Source organism: Ctenocephalides felis, unplaced genomic scaffold (assembly GCF_003426905.1).
Source record: "Ctenocephalides felis isolate EL2017-DRISC unplaced genomic scaffold, ASM342690v1 CF-g0.4_SCAFFOLD_01886, whole genome shotgun sequence".
NCBI lineage: Eukaryota > Metazoa > Arthropoda > Insecta > Siphonaptera > Pulicidae > Ctenocephalides > Ctenocephalides felis.
The window spans coordinates 141,037,710-141,043,746 of record NW_020538040.1 but is presented as its reverse complement, the minus strand read 5'-3'; the positions used below and the strand labels follow the sequence as shown (position 1 = coordinate 141,043,746).

The window sequence follows — 6,037 nt, the reverse complement described above, 5'->3', positions numbered from 1 at the left end:
TATGCATTTAACATGCAATATTTGCGACTGGGTACTGTTTACGATGAACCTGTGTTAAAAAAATTATATTAAATGCTTGCGGAGGATTAGCAACAATTGTACTTACATTTTATTTAGCATCCAGGCAATTTCTATAATGGTTTATGTTTTGTTTCATTTATTTTTTATATAACATAAGCATATCGCATTAGCAACTGTAGTCTAGGAAACCCATGGATCGTTCTCGAACAAACAAGTAGGCAGCGTAAATAATAACAAAAAACACACTCTAGAAATATCAATAACAAAAAATACTGAATTCATTCGAGAATATAATTTTTATGTGTCAATAATGAAACTAAATTTTGCATAGTTAAGAGTATTTCATTACTTTATAAAATTTAAAAATTATAAATTAAAATACATCTGTGTATTCTGTTTTTGCTTAAGACAATGTGGTTGAGATAAATCGCGATTGAGATAAAAGGAAAAGACTGGTTTTCAAGCAATTCTTGATGAAACATATTCTAGAATACAGCCACTTCATTATGGATGGGAAGTGAACTGTAGCTCAATCTGAAGATTCCGTCAAATTTGCGGCAACAAATTTCGACGGAGAGATTTTGTACTAATATATTTGTATGCACTAAACATGCAAAATCTGCGACTGAGCACTGCTCGGAAAATAAAATTAAATGCTGGCGGGTTCCGGTTCTTCAATCAATCCTTGACGAAACATGTTATGGAACACTGGCACTACTCTATCGGTGAAAAAGGAACTATAACTCAATTTGGGAATACCTTCAAATTTTGCGACAGCAAATGCTAATCCTGTTTCAACCATAGCTTCAGTAAACGTTTTCTTATCTAGGATACCTATTCACTGTGTCAGTAGATAAACAGCCAGTAACGCTGCCAGGTTAGTAATCAATAGTACAATTTGTACTGTTTTTAATGTATGTGGATGATTTTGTGTTGTGATATTTGTTATGCACGAAGCAAGCAACATTTGCGACTGGGCACTGTTTGGAAGGAATCCATAGGTTTGATGGACCTGTGTCAAAAATTACACTAAATTCTTGCGGAGGATTACCAATACTTACACATACATAATACTAAGCATCTAGGTAATTTGATCATGGTTCAGGCATTGTTTCAGTGTCATATCTGAAAGGTAACTGCTCTACTTCCAACCCAACGTCTTGCAATTGCCTACCAACAATTTGAATTTCATGTAATACAATGTCGCATGAGATTTCGATTACATTATTTATGCTATTGAAGATATTATAATTTTCTAGAATAACAGTTTAGAACCTTTATAGCTTAACATAACTAGCATAGTTGAGAGGATTGCAGTGCTTGTTGAAAATGGACGATAACGATGCAAAAAGTTTTATATTTTAGAAGATAAATAGAATGTTTTTAAAGTACTGGGAAGAGACCAGTTTTTGTATAATAATGATACATTTATAATATTGTTGCAATAAATTGTTTTTATAATTAATTACCTTCCTTATATTTTTAACATAATAATACTAATGCAATTTTGATATATACTCTATACTATATATATATATATATATATATATATATATATATATATATCCTACTCTAATCATTTTTTTTGTTCTTAACAACTGATATATTCATTCTTCTTTTCTTCTAAATCTGATCTTTTCCTTTTCATTCCTTTTTATAATTTTTATTCAAAATATATCAAATTACCTATTTACAATTTCCACTTTTTGTAATTCTACGCAATTTTAAATGAACAATTCAAATTCTGTTCAATTTTAACTTATTTAAAATTTTATATTATTGCCGCGTATGAGTGGGACGCAATTGACTGAGCAATTCTCGCCACTTTTTAAAGCAAAAAACCATTATATATTTTTTAATGTTAAATACAATTTTATTAAATTGTTCTTTAGTATAATTTTTGTATGAATCAAAAAAGTATTACTTGGTTAACATATGATAATACTAATTGTGTTTAAAATATTATTGTGTTTCTATTTAATGTATTTTGGAAGTAACACTTGTGCACTCGACTTTTCCTATTAGTGTTAATCGTATGGTTGAAAAAGATCATTCGAAAAATTAACACTGATAAATACTTACTTCTAAATTATTAGATAAATAGATAAATAAAGAAAGTTTTAGAATTTTGGACAGATTGTTTCTATAGCAAACGGCATTTGTTAATAGAGTTGTCACAAAGTAATACAATGTAATATATTCATATAATCATTCGATCATTACAATTGCAATCATGTGAAGGATATCGAACTGATTTGCTTGTCTTTTCTGAAAAATACGATAATTTGTAAAGATATAAAGATTTGGTCGGAAATGAATGTTGGAGACCTCAAATTGGATAAAAAATCATGTAATTTAAATTAATAAATATGTTTATTTCAGTACTTTAAATTGGTAAAAAAAATATTTTTATAACAGCAAACAGTGATATTTTATTGTATGTTATCATATTACTTTTAGTTCTGTTAGAAGGCAATCAGGCAATCTAAGAAGTATTTTCCATTCTTTTTGAGATGGGGTTAATATAAAATTTCGTTTTTGAAGGAACGGAGTATCCGGTTTGAATGATCCAAAGAACATTTAATTAGTAATGATTGGGAGAAGTGGTAGTTGGTTTTTCGCAAAGGCAGGTCCAGCCATTTGGTAGATATGGAGCTAAATGTGCAAAAAATAGCAGGTTTTGAGAGAACTAAGCATCCGATGTGAATGATTCAAAGAACTTTCTTCTTGTGTTGACATAACAATTGCTTTCAAAAAAAAAATGTTTTTGTATATCAAACATAATTCAGATTTTAATTTTATTCTGGATAAATTCTAAAGCTCACTTATATACTTTAAATAAATAATTTTAACTTTGCGATTCAGTTTATATAATTCTTATAAATGTTACAGTATTCATAATAATCTATTTGAAAACATTTAATATTCCTCGAACATTTTGTTATGGTACGGAAAGTTCCACCAATTTGCCTTAAGGCACGATGTCATACACCACTAGTTATAGTCATACTTTAACAAAGTTAGTAAAGAATTTTCAAAATTTAATTATGTTTGAAAATATTAACTTCCTGTAGGGTAAGTTATTGTAATCGTCCAAAAATCGAAATTGAAAATGTTTACATTTCTTCACGTTTTGAAGGTTTCTGAACATTTTGGCATACCTCATAAAAATGGATGTGTGTGTGTGTATGTATATGTATGTATGGTAATTTTTCGTTAACATTTTCGGACGCACGGATCAACCGATTTGAATGGTTCAAAATACATTCGATTTTTATTGATAGGGAAATGTGCTGATTAGTTTTTGGCAAAGGCAGGTCTGGCCATTTCGGTGGTACGGAGCAAAGAGTGCAGAAAATAAAAATAGAGTTTTTGAGAGAACGGAGCATCCGATCTGAATGATCTACAAACATTCAATTTGTAATCACGGCGGAGAAGTGGTGATTAGATTTTAGCAAAGGCAGGTCTAGCTGTTTCGGAGATACCGAGCTAAATGTGCAAAAAATGGCAGTTTTTGAAAGCATCTGATTTGAATGATTCAAAAAACTTTGTTTGTTTTGACAAAAAATTATTTCAATTTTTTTTCAACAATTTTTTTTCCAAATTTTTTTTTCTCAAAAAATTTTTTTTTTGTATATCGAAAATAATAGAGATTTTAATTTTAATTCTGGCTAAAGTTTTAAAGCTTACTTGTATATATCTTAAATAAATAATTTTAACTTTGTAATTCAGTTTATATAACTCTTATAAATATTAGACAATGTTACACTATTTATAATAATCTATTTGAAAACATTTAATATTTTTTTAACCTTTTGTTACTGTACCGGAAGTTCCAGCAGTTTGTCTTAAGGCACGATGCCATACACCACTAAATTTTCATGATTTTCACACGTTGATAGACATCGAGGATGGGTTGTCTAAATAATTTTCGACGTTGTGTTTGTCCCTTACATACATTAATCTAACGGGCATTAAAAGTATCTATATGCATTTTTTATTGTCTGCCGGCGGTGGCGAAGTATTTGTGTGACTAAATTTTTCGCCGCGACAGAATTTGCACGCACACCGTCTTGCAAGCCCATTCGTGTGTTGATTGACCGCGATCACGGCTGTCTGGCCTCTGACGATGACGATCTTTCAAATCGCATACATAACATCCCGATAACACACTTTTGCTACAAATGATGAGTTTTTATGTGTAAAACTCACCTTATTTGCATGAGACAGTTTTTAAAAGACAAGATATCAGGGCCGGTCCTGGGATCCTCAGCGCCCGCATTTTTTTCAAGCGCCCCCCACCTCCAATAATTTTAACTGTTTTATCAATAAACTTATATGAATATTCACGTACATTTTTTCATTAATTTTTAATCATTCTGGATTTAGTACACAACAATTAGATGTAATCTAAAAGCGTATAAAATACATTGTTTTTAACCCTATCGACTCGGATGCCGCCGCGTACAAATTCCGTAATTCGCGAGTGGAAAGGGTTAAACTTATTTAGAAAATCAAAGCAATTCACGGGTTGCTCATAATCGAATATTTTTGAATTTTCAATTATTTCTAACGTATGTGTAATGTTAATATTTCGGTTTTGAAACGGTTATTCTATTAAGCAAATCATGTCAAAAGAGCAAAAAAAAAATTTCATTTTTAAACATAACACTTGTATTTCATGTTGGATTTTTAAACTTTTAATTCAATTTATTTTTTCATTATTTACAATAATGAAAATATAACATCCAAAATTGAATCGTAAACTTCATATTATTGATACCAAGATCACAGATCAGTAAAAGATGCAAAGAAATTACATATTTCTTGAACAATATTGGAAAAAAACTAATTATATTTGTATCTGTATTATTTATGCGTAATTAATAATTAAATTTAGAGTTTGCGCACCACTAGGTATAAAAAAAAGCTCAACGATTTTTGTTCCAAAGTAAATTTTGCTTTCATTTTTCATATTTGCTCCATTTCCGCATATATAAATTCAAAGTTCATCAAATGGTTACAATTTAATTTCTCGGAATAAATAAGCCATTTTCTGAACACTGACTCTCCATTTTTTCATTTTTCTTTCTTATAATTTGTAGTTCCGTTTCAACTGAATCAACTCGCAATTTTTCGTCAATAATGCCCAATAATTAATTTAATCTTTTGCAGGTTTGCGCTTATGTGATGGAACACTAGATAATTTCTTATTTAATCTTAATTAATTTTCTGGGGGGTAAGTTATTGATATTCATTACTTTGACAAAAAAATGGACTTAATTTTTATTTAAAGACCATGTGTACGTTTGAATACACACTTAAGCCTAAATTCTTGAGATTATTTGTAAGCTGATGTGGCTAGTTCAAGAAGTTCCATTTGCATCAATTAGGGTAGAGCAGGGCTTAAGGGGGGCGATACATGTAACAAGAAAAAAAAAATCGATTTTTTTTTATTTCATAAATCGTTACAATAACATCTCAAAAATTGCCTGTAAATATTCAAAACAAAATTATCATTATTTATACAATAAAAACTCATTTAAGTGCCACGCCTCAACTCGACGCTTGAGTGCTATTGTAACTTTAAACGCGTTTTTCTCAAACGACATTTTTGAAATTGCGGGCGTGATAACTCCAAAAGTTCTCAACCGATTCCAATGAAATTTTTGCACACACTCACTTTACAGTAATAGCTTCTAGTTAAACCTCAAACATTCCAAAAAATGTTTCAAAAATTCACACCTTTTACCAAAAAAACCATTGAAAAAAGGTGAAAAATCGAACTTTTTTTTCTAAGGTGTGCCAATTTACGATTTTGTGACTTTTTTTAATTTTTTTTGGTTTAACTAGAAGATATATGTTTTATGAACACGTACAAACTAATTTTTTTAAATTCAGATCACCGTACGAAAAGTGAGAACGCCCGCAAATTGATGCGTTTTCCGAGAGGGTCTTGGCAGATTTATTTTTACGGCAGCCTTTAAAAAGAAAAAATTAAAAAAATTTTTTTTTT

General features: G+C 29.7%; 1 pseudogene; it reads right to left on the bottom strand.

The window, feature by feature from the left end:
* Nucleotides 1-387: 387 nt before the first annotated feature.
* Nucleotides 388-1,109, bottom strand: LOC113376001 (annotated as a pseudogene).
* Nucleotides 1,110-6,037: the final 4,928 nt, after the last annotated feature.